The sequence below is a fragment of the Lontra canadensis genome, unplaced genomic scaffold (assembly GCF_010015895.1).
Source record: "Lontra canadensis isolate GAN:19392208 unplaced genomic scaffold, GSC_riverotter_1.0 scaffold11, whole genome shotgun sequence".
Lineage (NCBI taxonomy): Eukaryota > Metazoa > Chordata > Mammalia > Carnivora > Mustelidae > Lontra > Lontra canadensis.
The window spans coordinates 10,890,351-10,913,248 of NW_022631005.1; the positions used below are offsets into that span (position 1 = coordinate 10,890,351).

Genomic DNA, 22,898 nt, shown 5'->3' on the forward strand with positions numbered 1-22,898 from the left:
CTTTAGGAATTATGAGTACAATCTCAGGGTCAAGACACCTGTTCCTGCTGGGACACCACAGCCTGACCCCAGACAGGACATGGTTGGTTCCTCCTGTGGCCCACACAGAAACCAGGGAAATGCAGAAAGCTGGAAGACACACCACAAAGGGCAAACACATCGCTCACAACCCAGAGCCAGAGAAAAGTTTCACTGACTCTGCTCCAAATCAGGCTCCAAGTCATGGGGTTCCACAGGGACAAAGACCAAATGCATGCAAGTCCAGGGGGGAGGATAGGCATGTGGAGAGTATGTTTTAGAGATGCAGGAGCTCCCAGGGAAGGACTCTGGCAAAGGAAACCCCTTTGAAAGCAGCGCTGGTCACCCTCAGAGTAGCAGGTGTCTGGTCCGGGGGCCGGCAGCCCTGGGGAGAATGTGAGGAACCAGAAGTCCAGTGCAGGTCCCCTGGAGAGAAGGGTGAATGGCACCCCTGTCTGGGAGAACAGTGAGCAGCACCCATCCCAGCCTGCAGGTGCACCCATCACCTAGCAGTGCTCAGCCTCAGACTCAGGCCCAGAAACTCTGGCACGATTTTTCACAGATGGATTGTCAAGAGTGTTCAGCACAGTAATGGTGGAGGGAGCAGGGAGTGGAATGATGCTAATGCTCAAGGAGATGGATGAGATCCACAGTCCCAGTCCTCATGATAGAATGTCCTGTAGCTACTGCCCCAGGGTCGTCTGGGCACAGGATCTGGGAAGCCCCTCCTGAGAACCCCTCCTGCCACCCTGCTCCTGGGAAATTTCAGAATTGTTTGAGGAGGTGGAGAGGATCCAGGGTGACAGGAGGGCCAAGGAGAAGGAAGGTCAGCACTGGGAGGACAGATGGATGTGCCCTGAGCCACCATCCAGGGCCCAGGTTGTGATGCCCTTGGACCTCACCCCAAATAATGGCTCCTGATGTATGGACCGGACTCCTGCTCTTTCACTCCCTCCTTCCCTACCTCATTTATTCACTGTCTCATTCATGACCCTCTCTCTCCTTCCCCTCCACCCCTCCCTTCCCTGGCCCGCTCTATCACCCTCCCTGTCTCCCTCCCATCGCTCCTCCCTCCTTGCTCTCACTCCCTCCCTTTCATCCTTCCTCCCTCTCTCTCCTGTTTCCTTCCCTCCCATCCTCCTGCCTTCCCTCCCATCCCCCTCCCTCACTCTCATCCTCCCTCACTCCAACCCTACCATCCTCCTCCTCCCCTTCCCTTTCTCCCTCACTCCCTCCCTGCCTCCCCCATTCTCCCTCCTTTCTTCCCCTCCATTCCTCCTTTCCTTTTCCCCCTCTTTTCCCTCCCCCCACTCCCTCATGCCTTCCTTCATTCAGCAGAAGATCTGGGGTCCCTGCTCTGTACTGAGCTCTGCGGCTTCATCAGTGAGCAAACCCCAAACCCACGTGGTCTTGTCCACTGTGGAAGATGACAGGGAGCAGTCCTCAGGGCTAGCAGTGGTGATGAGCACCAGGAATCTACTCCTGAAAACAGGCCGGTTGCACAAAGAAAAGAATGGAGACACCCATGCTTAGCACTTCCTCTAGAAAAATCTAGTCCTGAAAAGTAAATATATCCTAGACTTCATTCAGTTTAAGTGCTAATGGCCCATAGGCCCTGATTCCTAGAAGCAACAAAGAGTAAATCATCCAGTGTCAACTCGGGGCTTGTGACACAAATTTTCTGACCAAATGACAGCATTTCAGCCAACATCCCCAGAGCCTCTGTGTTTTCCCAAAGGTCTCTGTGATCCTCTGACTCTTCCATTGACCTCCTTGGGGAGCTCTGTATTGTCATCTTCCTTGTCTCCTGCCTTTTCTGCGACCCTTCTGTGGTCTCCCCTGCCCCAATCAGGGCCACCCTCACCAGGATTCCCCACGCCCCTTGGCTGGGTGCCCACATCCCACACTGGGCTCCATAAGCCCTATGTTTTGTGCAAGGCCTGTGTGCTCCCTTGAAGCGGCCTGCATCTTCCTGCGCTGGGTCTCCTCTGACAAGACTGTGAGGCCAGCCTGTGCCCGTGTCATGAGCATGGAAGCACGAGTCCAGGAGGTCCAGATGACCTGCTCCCAGTTCCAGCATGTGGAGCCTGGGCCTAGAGTGGTGCCTCAGCAGAGGAGGAGTCAGGTCCAGGGAGCCTGAGGGAGGATGTGGCACAGTGAGCCCCCAGGAGGATAGTGAGCACCATGGTGCTCAGGCCTGCTGGGACACCATGTCCCACCCACACTGGATCTGTCCACCCTCCCAGGCTGTAGGCTGGCAGTGCCTGGCAGGGGAGGGGTGCGGCTGGTGCAGGAGAGAGCCCTCAGGAAGAGAGGAGGGGGCAGGCGCTCCCCAGCAGCAGGTGCACGGGGGCGAACTGAGGGGACATCAGCAGACAGCAGCTGGGGTCTCCACGCAGGCCCCTTCCTGAGGCTCAGCACAAGCTTGTCTGGATGGCCTATGTCCCCAAACACAAAGTCTGGCCCAGGACCTCCCCTCAAGCTCCTATTCCCAATCCTTTGTACTCAGCTCAAGTACAAGGAATGGCCAATAGTTTAGGTGGTGTTGGGTGCACAGAGACATGTGATTTTCTGGCCCACACTGTAACATTGCTGGCATTTTAAAGATCTCAGGTCTTGGATTAAAAAATGGTAGAATGCCAGGGACCCCAGACAGTTGTCTGGAAAGCTGCCTCTGTGCCTTGCAGCCCTCCCATCCCACCAGCTCTACTCAGAACACCTCCAGGCCACAGGCCAATGGTCTTGGGTCCTTAGATGGCCCAGACGATGTGACTTCAAAAAGTGATCCAGGTGGGGCAGCAGGACACACTGCGGATTCCAGTAAACCCCCCTCCCAGAAATGAGGTTACTGCTGGACAAGCTGTCTAAAAACAGCCAGGCCAGGGTTCCAGGAAGACACCAGAGGCACAGGAGTAACTGAGGAGCATGTGAAGGTCAGGTAGGGACAGTGGGAATCTCAGGTGGTTTCGCCTAGGGGCAGCTCTAGTCCCCCTAAACCCTCAGTGTGATGGCTCCACTGGGGATGGGGGACGGACCATGCCTGGAGGACCTGTGGCTCCACTGTCAGAGGTCGCAACTTGATCTGTGCACAGGTGGGGAAACCTGGCCACACCCCAAAGAATTTCTGGAAACAGTAGCCATCTCAGTGACAGCCAACCTGGGAGGTCTACCTTCCAGCAGCCTGAGGTGGGATGGAGCCACAGACCAGCACACTAGCCAGAAATGGAAGGAGAACCAGTTCTTCATTTCAATAGTTTCTGAGTTTGTTTTTCCTATGGTTAGTAAACTTTGCAAGGCCTTGAATATGTTCTCTTCCTGTTCTCTGCTGGAGAGGTTCTTGAAAAATCTCTGGTTTATGGGTAAAAGAATCCAGAATTAACTTTGGTTGGCACAGCCATGCTGGGAAAAGTATGGAGTTTCCCCCAAATGCTCTAAATGGAACTCCTGTATGATCTCACTACTGGGTAGACATTTGCAGGAAATGAAGTCAGTTTCTCGAAGTAAGAGCTGCACACTCTCACCCAATCTCCCCGAGGATGGGCGGCCACCCTTAGGAACAGGGCACCTATGTGGGAAGTCGTAGGCAACCCTCTCCTGGAGGCAGGTGCCTCCCTGGACAAGGGGCTTCCCCAGGGGTGGGCGGTCTCCACAGCAGCACATTCAATGTCCTGGATACTAGGAGGAGATGGAGTACAGCATCAGGTCAGTGAGGGTCAGGACACACTGCCCCAAATATGGCACCTTGGTAAATTAAATATAGAAACTGAAAGAATTTTCCATAGAGCAGAAGCAGGAAGTTCCCTCTGATCCCCAGCCATTAACCCCTTCTTCCCTGAAGCAGGTCAGAATACTCCCATGTGCCATTTTTTCTCCCCAGACCACAGGGAGGACATGCTTATCACCAGAGTCAAGGAATTTAGGGCCACAAAGGCTATAGAAACAAACCTGTTTAAACTAACCTTTATCTTCCTAGTTACCTTTTTACTGTTTACCAGTCCTAGCTCAAACCCCTGAGTCTCTCAGTTCTTCACACATTTATTGCTTCTTTGCCTAAAATGTAGAAGAACTGTCTACTCCAATTGCCTCTGTTGGTCTCCATGTTCTTGTGAGACTCCCAGCAAAAAAGTCAGTACACTTTGCCAGCTTTTCTCCTGTTCATCTGTCTTGGTCAATTTCCAGACCCAGCCAGGGACCTTAAGAGGAGTTGAAGAAAACTTACCTCTCTTGCAGCCCTGGGTCGGGGGTGGTGGCAGGTGGAGTCAGGAAAATCCATCCCATCTTCCTGAACTTGGTTAAAACCACCCTCTGCTGGGAAGCAGCACAGGGCTGTGCATGGCTGGGGGAGTCAGGGGGAGGCAGGTGGAACATGTAGGAAGCTACCTGACCCTCAGCTGGAAGACTTGGCCCCACTGACAAGTCCAGGGTGTGATGATGAATATTATAATGGAAGCATCCTGAATATCAGACCTTCCCCACCCCAGGCTTCATTATTGCTACTCATTGTGGTTGCTACTGTTGGCTTAGTGACTTTTCTGAACTAACTTTGTCAAGTCTATGTTCTTTGCTGTGTGTGGTCACTGAATTCCTGTGCTGTTAACTTAGTGGTCAGCCAGTGGCTGGGCAGAGAGGTCACCCATGTTTCTGAGCTATGGCTACAGATCAGAGGGCCCCACAACCTCCTCCTCAGGTTCAAATAGTCTGCTCCAGTGGCTCATGGAACTCAGAGAAACATGTTACTTCCTAGATGACCAGTTAATTAAAAGGACTCAGGACCAATCAGTTGGAAGCAATGAGCAGGGCAAGGTGTAGCAAAGGCTTGGAGTTCCCCCCATCTTGGAGTGAAAGAGGCCTTTACCCACCTCCACTCTGACCTTTGCTTGTACTTCCTAACTGATGATGTCCCTCCTTCTGGCTCATCTGTTAACTCAAGTCAAAGACCCAATGGGCACCAAAACGACCCCTCAAGCAATAACCACTGCCTGAGGTCACCAGCAAGACACCATATGATGGACCGCAAGACAATGATTGCCTGGAACTTTACTGACCTCCTGCAATTGACCACTGACCTTTGTTCTAGATTTTCCTTATATAAAAGCCCAGGAGTGTTTTCAACACCTTAAGACCATGCCAGTCCTCGGCCTTCCCATGTCGGCTACACTGAGATACATTCCTTTCCTGTGTCACTACCACTTGTCTCTCTGCATTTGGATCTGGGACCCTGTGAATAGTGTAATGTAGCAAGTCAAATACCAGTCCTCCCCCGCCCCCCCAGGGTTCTCTGCTGCTGCTCCTCTCACTGCCGTTCTGCTCTTGGCTTAGTGACATTTCTGAACTGATTTTGTCAAATTTGTATCTCTTGTTGTGTGTGGCCACAGAAGTGTCTGGTCTGTGAATGTAGCGGTCAACTGTTGACTCAGTGAGATTTCCTTAAACATCTGGAAACTGCCCTCCTTCTGAATAAAAACAAAAACAAAAACAAAAAAACCACCCAGTCCTTGCAGATGGGGAGGAGGGCTCTGGGTGTGTGGATGTCGGGATACACCTTCAGCACCAGCCAGACCTCTTAGCACTCTGCCTTAGCACTCTGCCTTGGCAAGCACTTCCTACTTGCCAAGTCTGACAATCACCAGAGGGCAGATCCTGGGGCCTTCTCAGGTCGGCCCTGAACAGGCACCCAGCCCATTCATGTGGTGTCCCAGGGGCTCAGGAATAGGCCAGAGCTTCCAGGCCCTTCTTCCATAAAGCAACTCATCACTCAACCTTTCTTCCAGTGATTCTGCTTGGTTTCAGTTTGCCCCAACTCTTATCCATTGCCCTAGGCAGAAGAGACTCACATATGCCTTTAAATGGTTTGGACATCGAGTGTCCTCCAGTAGCCACCTCACTACTAGGAGAGTTGGTGGAAAGCGACAAGTCACAGAGGAATCCAAGGGTCTGGACTTGGGGTTTCCCGCTCCTGAGATGGGGACATCTGTGAGAGGAGCAGTGGCCAGCTGGTGGTGGGGGTGGGGGGTACATGTACCTGACATGGACAAGACAGATGAGCAGGTGAGGCCAAGACCCCCGGAGTATGTTCCTGGCATCTGGACTGAACTGGTCTTCAAAGATGCAGATTGGTTGGGATCATCTTTAGGCTGAGGAGGAAAATGAGGGGAGCAGAGGAGACGGAGGAGGCTCATAACAGACACATAAAAAAAATTGTTCAACATCCCTCGACATGAGGAAAATACAAATCAAAACTATAATGAGATACCACCTTACACCACACCAGTTAGAATGGCTACAATTAACAAGACAGGAAACAAGTGTTGACGAGGTTGTGGAGAAAAGGGAACTTTTTTACACTGTTGGTGGGAATGAAAGCTGGTGCAACCACTCTGGAAAACAGTATGGAGGTTCCTGAAGAAGTTGAAAATAGAGTTACCCTATGATCCTGCAATTGAACTCCCAAGTATTTACCCCGATGATACAGATATAGGAAAAAAAGGGCCACCTGTACCCAAATATTCATAGCAGCAATGTCCATAATAGCCAAATTGTGAAAAGAGCCTAGATGTCCTTCAACAGATGAATGGATAAAGAAGATGTGGTCCATATATACAAGGGAATATTCCTGAGCCATCAGAAAGGATGAATACCCACCATGTGCATCGACATGGATGGAACTGGAGGGGATTATGTTGAGTGAAATAAGTCAAGCAGAGAAAGACAATAGTCATATGATTTCACTCTTACGTGGAACATAAGGAATAGAGTGGAGGACCACAGGGGAAGGGAGGGAAAACTGAATGGGAAGAAATTAGGGAGGGAGACAAACCATGAGAGACTCTGGACTCCAGGAACCAAACTGAGGGTTACAGAAGGGGGGAGGGTAGTTGGGTAACAGGTATTAAGGGGGGCACATGTTGTGATGAGCACTGGGTGTTACAGGCAAATAATGAATCACTGAACACTACATTAAAATCTACTGATATACTATATGTTAGCTAATGAATTTAAATTAAAAATTAAATTTAAAAATAAAAATTAAAACTAAAGCAGAAACTGTACATAACTTAGAGGGCTCCATGCTCCCGGAGGCTGAGCTAGCAGCCACAGCAAAGGCTCTGACAGTCAGGGGAGGTGGCTCGGTGCACCCCTGCCCCTGAAGCTCCATGGTCATGGCAGGGTTCAGGGACTGGGAGAGAAGACCCGACCAGAGGCCATCCTGGCTCCATGGCCACTGCAGGACCACTCCCAGCCCCACCAGGTGGTGTCTGTCTAGAACCAGGAAGAAAACCTTTTCCCTTGATTGTTCTTTTTAAAGATGGTTGCTCAGCATTGACACAGGAAAACATCTGACATAAAACTGGAGCCGTTCACAGCTGCAAATACCCAGAAGTGATCAAAATGTAGTGACCACAAAGAAAGGACCTTGTGTCTCCAGGCAGGCTTCCCTTATGCGGGTGTAGCTGGGAGCCCTGGACATGCATGTGTGGGCAGGGCTGGGCTCCATGGTCTCTCTCGAGGGGACAGAAATAGGAGCCTGCTCTGACAGCTCTGTTTAGGACAATACCCCCTGATGGAGATGGAGACAGCCCCTCATGAGTCCCAGATGTCCTGGTGATTCTTGGCCATGGCCTGAATCTCAACTTCTTCACGAAGAGGTGGGGAGGGCAGCCCAGCCACCATGGGTCCCACAGGTCCCCCAGGGGACAGCCCAGCAGCCATGTGTCCCACAGGTACTCCAGCGATAGCACTTTGGTGAGCTTGTGGTCCAGCAGGTACCTGTTCAAGTGGCTCTTGTCATGCCACACAACCTCAATCCCATTAGCCAGGTCGATCTCCATCACCTGGTGACAGGCCAATGTCAGTCAGTGAGCCTCCACAACCAACCCCCCAAAAAAGGCCCCCATGTAGTAAACATCACCCTGGTCCCTGGGGATGTGGGCCTGGGACTGTGGCCTGCACTAGTAGCTGAAGTCTTCACAGGACACCCAGTAGAAACTGGGGTGCAGGGTGCTAAATGGGGGGACAGGATCTCCATGCCCACATGGTCGCAGAATTTCATGTCCACATCTGCACACACCAGGTCGTCCACCTCACAAAGGAAGAGCTGCTCACAGAAGAAGCTAACCATCGCCATGTGCTGCATGGATACATCCTGCCAGTGCAGGATGCCGGGGACATCAAGGACCACCACCCTCCAGCCTTCCCGGGGGGCACATGGGCCTGGGAGCCCGCTGGTCAGTGACGGCCTAGTAGGTGACCTTGTGTCCCACCATGATAATCTTCTCTGCCCTCTGCAGAAACAGCTCCAGGAAGACCACCTATGTATAGGGACAAGGGACAAGGTGGGAGGAGGGTGACTGTCAGAGGCTGGTGGCAAGACCAAAGAGCTCGGGACGCCTGGGTGGCTCAGTTGGTTGGACGACTGCCTTCGGCTCAGGTCATGATCCTGGAGTCACGGGATCGAGTCCCGCATCGGGCTCCCAGCTCCACGGGGAGTCTGCTTCTCTCTCTGACCTTCTCCTCGCTCATGCTCTCTCTCTCAAATAAATAAATAAAATCTTAAAAAAAAAAAAAAAAAGACCCAAGAGCTGGGGGCCATGGACATCTGCACCTTCTTTTAGGGTACAGGCCCTGGGGTGCTTTAAGCAACAGCCATTCTCCCAGCCTGTCCTGAGAAAGTCTGCTTGTGGGGCCTCCCTACTTTCTGCCCCCAGAGATGGGGGCCATCAGCACCCCATCATACAAAGGGGAGCCTGAGGCTTCAGAGGTGAGAAACCAACCCCACGGTTAGCATGTTGGAGCCAGGAACACTCCCCCTGTGCCAAACTCCCAGGCAAACCCCACAGGTACCCTGCGCTGGCCGACCCCCTGCAGGTTCTCTCCCCATCTGCCAGGAGAGGAGCACCTTTGAGCACAGCCCTCCTTTCTATGGCCTACAGGCTGGCTAGAATCAGCAGGGCTGGCCTCCTGCCCCACTTTGCTTTGAGTGAGCTATCGCTGGCCCCCACAAAGCTGTCTCCACCCCCATAGGGTCCTCCCTTGAAGGCTACTGGGCCTCTTGCTGATAAGGTCCATCAGTCAACCACTGCTATTCCTAGGAACAGTCACCCTCAAACTCCCCCAGATCAGGAATCAGGTCCAACCTGTGGACAGGGAAGGGGAAAGACGACCGCTGGAAGAAGAGGGGGCTTGCTTAGGGCCCAGCCATGTGAATCCAAGAGTGGAAGCTTTCAGGTCCAGGTCTACATCTCCTGGGCTCCAAGAAGGTGGAAGGCTTGTCTCTCTGAGGGGACTACCTGTGGGGACGGCAGCTCCCCCATTGTCAGCAAGGTTGGGGAGCCCCTCTGAGTCTAATTTTTTAAGGTTTTATTTATTTATTTGACAGAGAGAGAGACAACAAGAGAGGGAACACAAGCAGGGGGAGTGGGAGAGGGAGAAGATGTTCCCCGCTGAGCAGGGAGCCCAATATGTGATGTTTGATCCCAGGACCCTGGGATCACGACCTGAGCTGAAGGCAGATGCTTAATGACTGAGCCACCCAGGCACCCTGAGACTGATTTTTTTCACACAGGCACTAAGGCTACTTCCCTGTGCTTGCCCCATACCTGGCAGCTTAGCAAATCACTCACACAGGGAAAGTGGCACTATATTTAAAAAGGGGACAAGGCCACACACAACCGGCAGATACAAGTCAGGTCACCTTGGGGGCAAATCCAGGTCCAGCCAGCAGGGGAATAAGCCAGACATGAAGCAGGGGGAGAGGGAATGTAAAGGCCTGGCAGAGGGTAGAGGGAATGTAAAGGCCTGGAGTCAGGCCCAAGGCACATGTGGGACGACCACACGCCTGGGAGGCCCACGGGTATGGGAGGGATATGGTGGGAGAGGAAAGGCTGGGGAGGACAGGCATCTGGGGAGCGCATCACAGAGAGGCTCAAAAGTTATGTTCTGAAAAGATCACTCTGCTGGTTACCAGAGAAGAATGGGCTCTGTACAGCAGAGGACAGGGAGACCCTAACCCTAAGCCCTACCCCTAAACCCACCCTAACCCTAATCAAACATCATACTCAGTTTTGAGGACTGACACCTCTACTCTGAAATTACAAACAAGTCCATCAAGCTGGCTTTCACTCCTTGCTCAGTATTGTACTGAAAGTTCTACCCAGAACAAAGGCAAGAAATAAGGAATCCACATGTGAAAGGAAACCGTAGAACTAGATCTATTCAGAGACCAGGGATGGCATCGTCTTATATAGAGAGCTTCCTAACAAATCAACAAAAAAATGATCACAGCCAGTTCCCTAATTCTGCAAAATTACAAAAATATCAATACACAAAAATGTCTCTTATTTGTATACACTAGCAGTGAATCATCCAAAAAGGAATTTAAGAAAACAATTCCATTTTAAGGAACATCAACATTGACAAAATACTTAGGAATAGATGTAATCAAGGTGTACATCTTGTACACCAAAAATTACAAAACACTGCCGAAAGAAAGTAAGGGAAACCTAAATAAATCTGAAGACACTGCATGGTGATGAAAAGACATACTATTGACAAGATGTCAACAGTACACAAAGCAATGTGGAAATTCAATGTGTTCCCAAGAAATTTCACAAAGGCCTTTGGGAAGAAATGCACAAGCTAATCGTAACAGTCATATGGAATTTTAAGGGACCACAAGATAGCCAAAACCATCTTGAAAAATAAAATCTAAGGTGAAAGGTCATACTTCCAAAGTTCAAATCTTAATACAAAGCAACAGTAAATAAAACATTGTGATACTGTCATAAAGGTATGCATACACTCTGAAACAAGTAATACACTATATGTCAATTAATTGAATTTAAACTTACAAAAAATTTTTAAATAAATAAAATAAAAATTTTTTTAAAGTATGCATACTTAAAAGTATGCATCAGTGGGATTTAACTAAGAGCCCAGAGATAAACCCCTTCATCTATGGTCCACTGAATTTTGACAAGGGTGGACAACATTACACTGGGGAGACAGAGTGGTCTTTCCAACAAAGGGTGCTAGATAATCAGCTATCCATGTACATAGGAATGGAACTAGCCCTCACCTCACACCACATATAAACATTAACTCAAAATAAGTTAAAGGCTTAAATGTAAGAGGTAAAAGTATAAACCCTAGAAGAAACAAATGTGGATAAATCTTCATAACCTTGGATTTAGCAACGCTTTTAGATATGACACCAAAGTATAAGAAGAGAAAGGAAAAAAATAGATAAAATAATACCCTCAAAAGAGATTTATTATATATATATATATATTTTTTGAGGGTATTATTTTATTTATATATATAAATATATACATAAATAAATAATATATATATATAAATAAATAATATATAAATAAAATAATACCCTCAAAATAGATAAAATAACACCCTCATACCTGGGGAGCTTGCTTAAGATTCTCTTTCTTCTCCCTTTGCCCCTCTCCACTTGCACAATCTCTCTCACTCATTCTTAAAAAAGAAACATAAGGGGCGCCTGGGTGGCTCGGTGGGTTAAGCCTCTGCCTTCGGCTCAGGTCATGATCTCAGGGTCCTGGGATCGAGCCCCGCATCGGGCTCTCTGTTCAGCAGGGAGCCTGCTTCACCACTGCTCTCTCTGTCTGCCTCTCTGCCTACTTGTGATTTCTGTCTGTCAAATAAATAAATAAAATCTTTAAAAAAAAAAAAGAAACATAAAAAAAATTAAAAATATTTGTACATCAGAAGATACTATCCAGAAAGTGAAAAGACAGCCCCCAGAATGGAAGGAAATATTTGTACATTATTTATCTAATAAGAATCTGTTGCCAAGAATATGTAAAAAGCCTTTACAACTCAACAAAAAGACAACCTCATTTTTAAAATGGACGAAGGACTTGGATAGACCCTTCTCCAGAGAAATTATACAAATGGTGAATAGCACGTGAATAGATGTTAAACATCATTAGTCTTTATGGAAATGAAGATTTAAATCAGTTAGATATCCTTTTACACAAGTAGAATCATTATGATCAAGAAAACTAAAAATAACAAAAGGATGTTGAGAAACTGAAACCCTTAAACCTCACTTGTGAAAAATGGTGCAGTCTACATATAAAATGATTTGGCATTTACTCAAATAGATCAAAGCAGAATTACCATAGGGTTCAACAACTGTACTCCGAGATATATATACCCCCCAAATTGAAAACACTGTTTCAAACAAACAAACAAACAAACAAACAAAAATGTACAGGAATGTTCATAGTGGCAGTGTTCACAATAGGCAAAACCCAGAAACTATGCAAATGTCCATCCATGGGGAAAAGGATAAACAAAATGAGGTAGATCCATAAATGGCTATTTTGTTCTGCCCCATGAAGGAGTGAAGTAAAATGACTCATTTGTGGGGGGAAAGTATTGTTGTTCCTTAAAACATTAAACACAGAATTCCACTGCAGCCTATATGCCCCCCAAAACTGAAAGTAGAAGTACCCATATTCAGAGCAGCATTTCTCACAACAGCCAAAAGGTGGAAGCCACCCAAGTGTCCACTGACAGATGAATGGATAAACAAAATGTGGTTGATACACCATGGAGCATGATTCAGACTTAAAAACGAAGGGAGTTCTGACACAGGCTACAACCTGGAAGTCATTACACTGAGTGAAATCAGCCAGTCATGGAAGGACGGATACTGTATGATTCCACTTAGATGAGGTGTCTGGGACACAAAGCTGGATGTGGCTGCAGGGGTCTGAGGGGAAAGGACAATGGGGAGTTGGTGTTTTATGCATACAGGCTCCCTTGGGGAGAATGAGAAAATTTTGGAGAATGATGGACAACTATGAGAACTCAGTTAAGGCCAGAGAATTACGTACCTGAAATGTTTTAAGGCGTCAGGGTTCTTATGTTTAGTTACTGTGAAAAAGTAAATGAAGGACTGAGGCATGTCACAACAGGGATGGACACTGAAAACAGCCCTAGTGACCCAAGCCATATAGAAATACCACTCAGACTGGAGCCGTCTGTGCTCCTTAAGTCCATCAAGGTTACCCAAATAAGGGAAAGTCCTGGGAAAAGTTAGAGAATAAGAAAACTGGATTCGAATGGCGAAGACATTTTAGACCATCAGGCAGGTGGTGACAGCTGAAGTGGGCCTGTGGTCTGGGTTCAAACGTGGGAACCATCATGATTTCCTCACTTGGGGTTACGTGGTAGTTCCATGGCAATGTCCCTGTTTGAGGTGAAATGCATTAAAGTAGCCCATGTGAAATGGCGAACATGGTAAAGAAACAACAGCTGGGGAGTCTGAGTGTGGAGATAAATCGTATTTGTGCTGCTGTGACAAGTTACTACAGATTTGAAATCACTGCAGAGTAAATGACTCTTCCAAACATCCACATTAGCACCATGTCACAGAAGTAGAGAGGACATCAGCCAAGCCCCCCCAAATCCAGTTTGCCCACCATGGAGAGGCCACTCACCCTTGGAGAAGGCCACATGTTAGCAAGAGACTTGTGGGAGGATTAAATTGGGCACTCCCATGTCTTGGATGAGGTAGAAGCAGTGGGATTCGGAATTCCAATTCTCCACAATGCTCCACCACAACCTGGTTAGAACCGTGAAAAGGCATGAAGGAAGCCTCAGTAAAGTGGACTGGGGACTCCAGAAGGGGAGGTTGGAAGGGGGCACCTGGTGCTCAGTGCCCATTACAGACCCCACATTACAATCACCCACAGGGGAGACTCATCCATTCCAGGCCCCACAGGGGAAGCTGGAGGGTTCATCTCCTACAGGAAATCCACCATCCCCACAGCTCGGCTGGTGAGAATCCTCCATCACCCCAAACTCCTGCCTTTCTCAAGTGGACGTCCTTCCAAGCAACCGTCCCAACTGTTTCCTCCTTCTCCGTGAAATGATGTTCCTCTCCTTTGTTTCTTGCACTTGCCTGTGATGTGCCCGTAGCTTGCTCATCCCAGATTGCCATTCTCTGCTCTTCCCAAATAAACCCATTTTATGGGTCAAATAACTGGCCATTTGAGTTTAACGCAAACAGAACTAATAAATTCAAGAAACTTGCAAGAAACAAAATCAATATACACAAATCAATTTGCATTTCTACGTGCTCCGAAGAAACCATCAGAAAGAAACTATAGAGAACAGTCTCATTGACTACTGCATCCAAAAGAACAAGATACCTAGGAGTCCCCTGAACCAAGGCGGTGACAGACCTGTCCTCTGACAGCCATGAGACACTAATGACACACAGGGAGGGAGACACATGGAGATGGGAAGACACTCTGTCCTCAGGGAAGAACCAACACTGGGAAAATACCTACTCTCCCCAAAGCCATCTACAGAGTCCGTGCTGTTGTTCCCAAACTTTCAGATTCCAGACCAACCCTGAAGCGGGTGTGGACATTGAAGGATCCTGCAGAGCTGAGGGGAGGGAGCACGAGCACCCAGCCAGGTGGCTGCTTCCTGACTGCAGACTCTCTGAGGAACCCCAGGAACCAAATCTGTGTGTGCAAAAACAAGGACACAGGACCCGGGGTGTGCATCTGAGCCCAGAAAGGGGAGACCCCACAGCCATGCGCACAGCACTACAGGAGGCCACAACACCTCACACAAAACCATGGAAGCCCCAGTGTCCACACAGCCTGCCCTTCCTCCGTGGGGTCCTGAGACAGCACACCTCCTCACCAGTGCCCACTCAGGTGGCTTCTCTTCACCTTCTCCTCCAGCGGCTGGTCCTAGGGGGCTAGACTGCTATCATTGTGGACATGGCCCCATGTCCTCCACAGTGGGTCCTGTCAGTGTGGATGTGGACCCACATCCTCCCCAGCTTGTCCTGTCAGCATGGGAGCGGCCCCACATCCTCCAGAAGTCTCCACAGTGGGTCCTGAGGAGACCAGGGTCCTGTCCCAGCTGTGGCTGTGCAGGCTAGGCTCAGGGCAAGAGCTGGGGTCCTTTTCCCTCTGCAGGCAGTGGAGGCAGTGTAGGACTAGGGGAGCTTACTCTTCAGTGAAAGCACCTGCTTCCTCCTGGGGTTTAGCTGAAGCGATTTCATTCTGGAAATTCAAGCTGCATGGAGCCCAATATCCCCCAACTTCTCTGAAAATAGCTAAGGAACAATGAATTGGAAACAATATGGAATGACAACAGCCCCTGACACAAACGGTGGCACTGAACATGACTCTGGCCCTGATGCAGACCCACACTCTGACCTCAACTTGCTCTCAAGCCTGGCCCTAACCCCAATCCAAGACCCTAACCCTAGCCCCCAACTCAAACAGTGTTCACAAGAATCAAAAGGTAGAAACTGCAAATATCCATCAGTGGTGAATGTATAAACAAAGTGTGGTGAAGGGTTTGAAAATGGGTTCAGGTTCAGGTTTTAGTCAGAGTTCTGGATCAGGCGTTAGGGTTAGGGTCAGGGTGAGGATTTAGAGTGAGGGGCAAGGGAACAGTTAGAGTCTAGGCCTTTGGGTTTATGATTTAGGGTTTAAGACTCAGGGCTTCTGGATTAAAGTTCAAGGTCAAATTTGGGGTTTGGGTTCATGTTGGGATTTGGGTTCAGGGCTCATGGCTCAGAGTTCTGGTTTAGGGTTTGGGGTGGTGGTTCAGGGCTCAGGTTCAGACTCTAGGCTTTTGGTTCAATTTCAAGTTTGGGATTCAGGGTTTCAGTTTGGTGTTTAAGGTCAGGTTAGGTTTCAGTGTTTAAGTTAGGGGTTAAGGTTAGGTTAGGGAATGACACATTTTCTTCAGTTGTCATCCTGGACACAAAATTTCTATCTGAACTTTCTAAATCTGAAACACATTTCATCTGGGTATCAGGAGCTGGTTTAGAATTTAAGATCTCAGTAACACCCTACTGATACCATTCTGATCCCAGGGATCCCAGTCACCCAAATTCACTTTGTCTTGGCTCAAACATACCCTTGGCAGAAAAGGGCAAGCTGCTGGTAAAGTTGGGATGATTATGCAATGGAAGAGAATCCAAATATTGTGGAACTGTTCATGGAAAATGAAACAGGTGATAAATAATTGGTCAACTCCTGATTCTTCCACAATAATAAAGACCAGTTTCCAATAGAATCTGATAATGTTCCCTAGGAAGGTCTATGGTACTTGTTACCATACTGAAATAGGGCCCCCTCCCCTGCTTTAAACTAAGAATCACAGCAGGATACTCCCTATGTTGTGTTAAAACAAAATTTTATTATTTGGCTTTTCCAGTGTACAATTTGTGGAAGCACTGACAAAATTTTCCTTTCTCAAATCCTCATCAACACATGGGTAAAATGCAGGCAATGTTGTAATGCACTGCTCATTGGAATACCAACTAGAAGGAGGGCTATTAGAAGCAATAAAAAGATATAGAATATGAAACTCAGAAAAAGCACCCTTGATGGACACTTAATAAGGTTCTCTAACCATAAGATCTAACATCTCATCTTATAGAATTCATAAAATCATAAAATCATAAAATTCATAAATTTAAAATCATAAAATCCATAAAAATCATCAATAACAATAGGCCGCCAACCACTGTAACCACCTCACCATTGACCTCTAGGCATGTAATACACACTCCAACCACTAGAGACACACTTCTCCCCATGAGAGCAGGACTTGCCCACTCCCAGTGGACCAATTCTTACAGTGAAGCCAAAAAAATCCCACTCCTTGGAAATCACATACATTAGGACAAAGTCACAGAAACCATACCCAGAACTCAATAAAGGACAAACTTCTCATGAAGCAGATGCTGCAAATCACCACCACTCCCACGAAGTAACTCTACAGTGGACTCCAGGTCTGCCCCCTTCCTGGGATTACATGGGGCACCACATTCTTCCAATACTCCATCCTCAGAACAAAACCGTGAACTGTCCTCATGAGTCCTGTGTATAGGCTCACAGTAAGCCCTGCAAAAGCTAGACATCTTCTTGAGAGCACTCAGCCTCTCACGCATATCCTAGCAGATGGAGGGTGCTGCTCTCCCCGACTTCCATACCAACTAGAGAATACTTGGAACAAGTCTTGCCTTGCTCCATGAGAAGGGCACATTTTCCATCTACAAAATGATGGATGGTGTAACACCATGGATTCCCCGCACCTTCTTGAGCCTAGATAAGTTGGAGATACAGCTTGGCCAGAGCTATTATCCCCAACCCTCTACACACACACACACACACACACACACACTCACACACACACACCCTTCCCTTGTACACTCCAGACCAGTTTCCATCCCCCCTGCTCATTCTCAGACATTATCTCTGTAGAGTAGTACCAATGTGCTGGAACTGAGATACTAGGTGCTCAGCCAGCACCTTGGACCCATTTACTATCAGAAATTAATATTTGTTTTATTACCAGATGCATCCCAGAAGATCTTCCCACCACAGCCATTAGAAAAATCATTACAACAGAGATCCTAACAACCTGTGCCAAGTTCCACGGCTCCACAACCTGGCTCCAGGGATTGGCTCATCCATAGGCATGTGACCTGGTCCCAGCCAAGGAGGTGGGAGGAACCTTGGGTCTGAGCCTGCAGAGCCAAGCATGGGGTGGACACCCGGGCCAGGGGTTTTCCCATCATGACTATGGAAGTGGCCTAGGCCAGGCTCATGCCGGTGTCACAGATGGCCCAGGAAGCCAGGTGCTCTACCACATTGCTGAGAGCTGAATCAGACTCGACCTGAAGCCCACACATGCTAGATCCTCCGCTAACTCAGGAGAACCCTAAATGTGCTCATTGTCTTTGCCTGGACAAGATGACCATCTGTGTGGTATATACCTGCAAGATATACCCGCCAGGAAATGGGGACTTACACAGCCAAACAACACCTACATGGAATTCAACCACAGACAAACATGTTGTGGGAAGCTCAAGGCCTACAGAGAAATGGGGGCGGGGATTTCCTGAGGTCTTAATTGTTGGCCAATCTATCATCTTTTTTTTTTTTTTTTTTTTTTTTTTTCATTTCAAGTGGAGGGCCCAGGGTCAGGGAGGATAGATCCTAGTGTCTTCCCAGTCTGCCACTGGAAAAGAAGAACCCTCTCCCCCACCATCTATCATGTTGCTGATCTGGGGTGTGGGAAACTACCACCCATGGGCCAAATAGGACCTCCCCCCATATTCTCTCAACCTAGTGTGGCTGGAATATTAGTTAGGGACAGTCTGTGGCTGTTATCAAGCCACAGTGCAAGAGTGGAGTCATTGTCAGAGATATCACATGGACTGTAACATCTCACAGAAAATCTTTACAGAAGACTTTCCAGAAAAGTCTGTGCTGATCCCTAGTCTCATAGATCCTAGGATCATGTCCCTTCTTTGAGTAGAACATTAGTGCTTCTGGGTCAAATTTAATTTCTTCAGAGGCAAGGACATCCATCCTTTTAACCACAACGCCATCTCCATCCTCCTCTACACCTTGAATGGCACATCTACATGTCTGCAGCCCAATGGGAATTCATTGTCCTTTTCATGGTACTGATGCTCAGAAATGAAGGTGTAAGTGTGAACTTATGAGTGTGAGCGCGCGTTTCCTCTTTGTTAGCCACAGTGTGCAAGAAGAATACAATACAGTAGCGTGCATTCTGTCCCACAGGAACAGCCATGCAATGTGGTTCCATAATGATCTTGGAAGGAAGTCACCTTCATAGAACAAACTTCATCTGGGAGGACCCCCAAGTCCCTTGTCTTGGACACTAGGTTTCACTGAGGCTGGGGGCACACAGAGGGACAGAGACTCCCCATGCCCATCAGGGTTTTGGAGGATGCCTGCTGTTCCAGGACAAAAGATCCTGAAACCATTCATCTTCCTGTCATCTAGCCTGGCATCTGTGAGAGAGATCTACTCCAAGGAGAAAGGACAGACCAGGAGACAACAAATGACAGCCTTGTGTAACAAGTGTCATGAAAGAGGATACTCAGGAGGACTGGGGGTGTGCAGGGTTGACCAGACCTACAGGTAAGGGGACCAGGAATGCTCCAGGAGGGTGATCACAGCTGTGTCACTCTAAGGGATGCTCGGGAGGACTGGGTGTGTGCAGGGTTGGCCAGACCAGGGGACAGGGAAACCGGGAATGCTCCAGGAGGATGTCACAGTTGTGCCCTTGACACTTGGGCTACAAGTGTCAATGTGACTGGGCATTGGCCAGACCAGAAATGACAGGGTAGGCAAGGAGCGGTGTCCCTAAACTGTCTTCTGCAAAGCAAAAGTTTGGTAATGAGATTTCTTTCAGTATAATTTCATGTCACATGCATCCATGAATCCCTGAAGCTCATTGTGTAGAACATTAAGTAAGTCGTTGGCCATGGCTTTCAAACCTGAGGTGCTGGGAGGCAGAGCACACTTGATATTTCTTTTTGTTGCTTTCAGAGTATGATGACTTACCTGCCTTCATATCTGACCCAAGGACATGGAACAAAGGCAACACATATCTACACTATAAAATGTCCACAGAAATCTGCAAACCCAAGTTCTCACAGGAGCTAAAGTTTCAGGACCCGGGTGACAGAAAGGGGAGGGTAATAGCAAAGAACTATAAGGAACACGTCATGTGCATGTGAGCTGGCCCACTTCTCTATCTGTCGGAAGCAAGCCAAGCCTGACAGGAGGGAGTCCCACCTGCATCTGGTCTGTCTGTTTGTTGCCCTTGAGCAGAGCAGAGGATGTGCTGAGCTGGGTGTGGGTGTCAGGGGGAGATGGCCAGCTGGCCACAGATGCTACCTGCCAAGTACCTGTAGGACCAACTCCTGGCCCTCAGCTAAGATGAAACAATAATTATGTTAGTTACCTATTTCCCTGGTGCAGGTAATGTGCTCAGTGCTTTAGTAACTATATCCTCTCCCAATTTATGTTTTAAAAACACTTTAGGCAGGTAAGATTGACACACAAAAAAACCTGTCCATAGTTAATGTATGCAACTTGACCCTGGCCCAAACCCTAGTATCTAGTTAAGATATACTCGATTTAGAATTTTTCTCATAAATTAGAGGATAGTTTTTAGGAGCTAAGGAATTCAGGGACCAACCTTCTTCTGTCTTACTCTTCCTCCAGTCTGGTAAATTGGAACACATCCACGTGCTATCTGGAGAGTGATCACATGGGGACAACAGTGAGTAAGCATTGCCCCAAATCGCACTGCAAAGCCAATTCCTCCTTCATCCTGTCAAGCATTATTCATTCAATGTTTACAGATCATGCTATAAAAAGTGTGACTTTGTTGAATTTTTAAAAAACAAAACTAATTCTTTCAACCTGTTAAGAATAGTAGATGTTTTCAAAAATCTTTGTGTTGGCAAGCAGATGAAGCCCAGGGGCCTAGGAAAAGGCTACTACTGTTGAATCTACTCAGGTCTACTTAGGAAAGAAGGATGACTACTATTCCACTTCTTTTCAGGAAGAATTTGTGTCATCTAACAGCACTGAATCTACATAAAATAGTGCAGCTCAGAGGAAAACAAAAGGAGAGTCAACAGCCTCCAGAAGCAGAAAAAGAGGCACACCCAGGAAAAAGGAAGGCATACCATGGAAGCTCTATTCAGGCCAACTTGCAGTCCGTAGATCCTCTGGAGCTAGAATGTCTCCAGTGCCCCTGGGGGGTCGTGGGTTAGGCAGAGCACACAGCCTGATGCTGCACTGTTACAACCCGTGACAAGTCTCCTGTTCCCTTCCTTCACGAAACACCCCCTCCCCCCTGAGGACTCCAGCCTGCTTCTTGGAACTCCCATTCCCCCTTTCTGACCCCATTGTTCACTTTTCCCATCACTGTCATAAGATAGATTATGTTTAACTGCTTACTATTCTCTCATTTAAATGTCTTTTGTCATGTTTGCTGTGAAACTATACCTCTCATCATCTACCCTGATGTAGAATCACTTGTTGCATTGCATGACTTAACTGTAGACTCCAAGGCCCTCACAGTGTCATGGGGCTAGTGTCCTGGGCAAGGTCCTCACCAAGCCGGCTCAGCTGTTGCTGTGAAGGCCTGAATCAGGCACTGCTATTTTGTGCAAGTAAGGCAGGACAGCCACATCAGATGGCCTGGGGGCACACCCTGAACACACTTGCTAGTCCAGTGTTGCCCTGGGGAATTTCCATGGAACAGCCACTGTGTCTAATGGGAGAACTCAATTGGAGTGGGAAGGATGGGAGTCAGAACTCCTGAGGTAGAATCCATCTTGGAGACTGCCCACAACTTCCTAGGAGTTCATTTCATTATCTTGCATGAATCAATTAATCTAAAAACATTTCCTCATTTTAGAAATGATGAGCCTCAAGCTCTGATGAAGTGACTCTCCTAGATTGTATTGGAAATCAGCAAAAGAGCCAGACTGAGATGGGAGGTGGCCTCCAGCATGATCCCCCAGAGTGGCTTTAGCTAGAGCCACAATCACCTATTGACCTTTCCTGGACTCCCAGACTCTCATGGGACTCTTCATGGGGCATATTCTGGGAACCAAGGTCCTGTCAGTGCCACAGAAACCTCTGACACTAGTTATAATGAGACTCTGTGATATCAATGGAGTCCCAAGCCATAGGTCATCTCACAGTTTGTCAACAAAGATATGGCTGATGGGAAACACACATGTTGACAGATGGTAGAAGATGATGGAAAAAGCTAGGGAAAGAGGGGGTGCTCACGTCACATCTGGCCCCACATGACACAGTGGTATCCAGCAGAGCAATACCCCAACGTCCCCTCCAAGTGTTTTCATAGAACTTACTCCTAAGCTTAAAACTGAGATTCATACCTGTGTCATGAGCACTCTGGCTAGCTCAGGGAAGCATGACACAGGACATATAAAGTCACAGCCTCGACAGATGTATACTCATGGAGCAATAGCTTTCTCCAAATATATTCTGATATGGTAAAAAAAATTCATTGATAAAGCATGGATTTTTTTTATTAAAAAGAAAGCCATACTTGTTGAATATTTATGGAATATCTACTTAGTGCAAATGTATATAGCTCTAGTTCCACCTGGAAGCTTGCAAAGAGCTGGGGATATAATCAATAGATTAATGATTGGAAGGAATGCAGGGTAAGGGCTAAGAGAGCCATTGTATTCAGAGAGGCCCATTAAGGAAGCCCACTGAGAAGATGCTTTTAGCCAAGACCAGAAAGACAGGGCCAGTGAATTCATCTGGGAGAAGAGTCACAGAGAAATTCAATTTTTATTTATTTGACCATAAAACATAAATATTAAGAAATATTGCCTTCAGTGTTGCTTTGGAAAATTTGGTTCTTCTCTGTAACTATTTGTGTTGTATGTTAAACTTTACTTACTGTAAAATACTCTAAGAAAATGTTATTTAAGCATGTATATCTTGTATTAAAGGCAAATAAATTAACCCTAGCAAACCCCTGAACCCTAACCCTAACCCCTGACCCTAACCCATGACCCTAAATCCGGACCCTAAACCTGACCCCACCCCTAACCTTAGGTTGGGCTCAGGGTTCGGGGGGGGTCTTTCCCAGAGGCCTGGCACCACAGCCCCAGGGACTGGGGACATCCAAGCCATTCCAGAGGACTCTGCCTCCCCCCAGAAGGAAACCAGAGTGTTTGGAACTCTGGAAATGATTCAGAGCAGGAGAAATCTGTATGCCTATCTGAGGCCACCCCCACATTAGTGGCCCACTAGACACAAACCTGGGGCCTGATACTCACCCCGACCCATGCCCTCAACTTAGCCCTCTGGGAGTCTTGCCACACAGCTGGCAGATTGAACCTGCCATGATCCTAGGCCCCAATCCTAACTGTAGGTTGGTTTTTTAAAGGACCATGCCCAGAGGCCTGGCTCCAAATCCCCAGGGAATGGGGATACCTAAGCAAAGCAGAGGGCTCATCCCACAACAAAGTCAGA

General features: G+C 47.8%; 1 pseudogene; it reads right to left on the reverse strand.

Annotated features, from left to right (window-relative positions):
• Positions 1-295: 295 nt before the first annotated feature.
• Positions 296-9,329, reverse strand: LOC116866787 (annotated as a pseudogene).
• Positions 9,330-22,898: the final 13,569 nt, after the last annotated feature.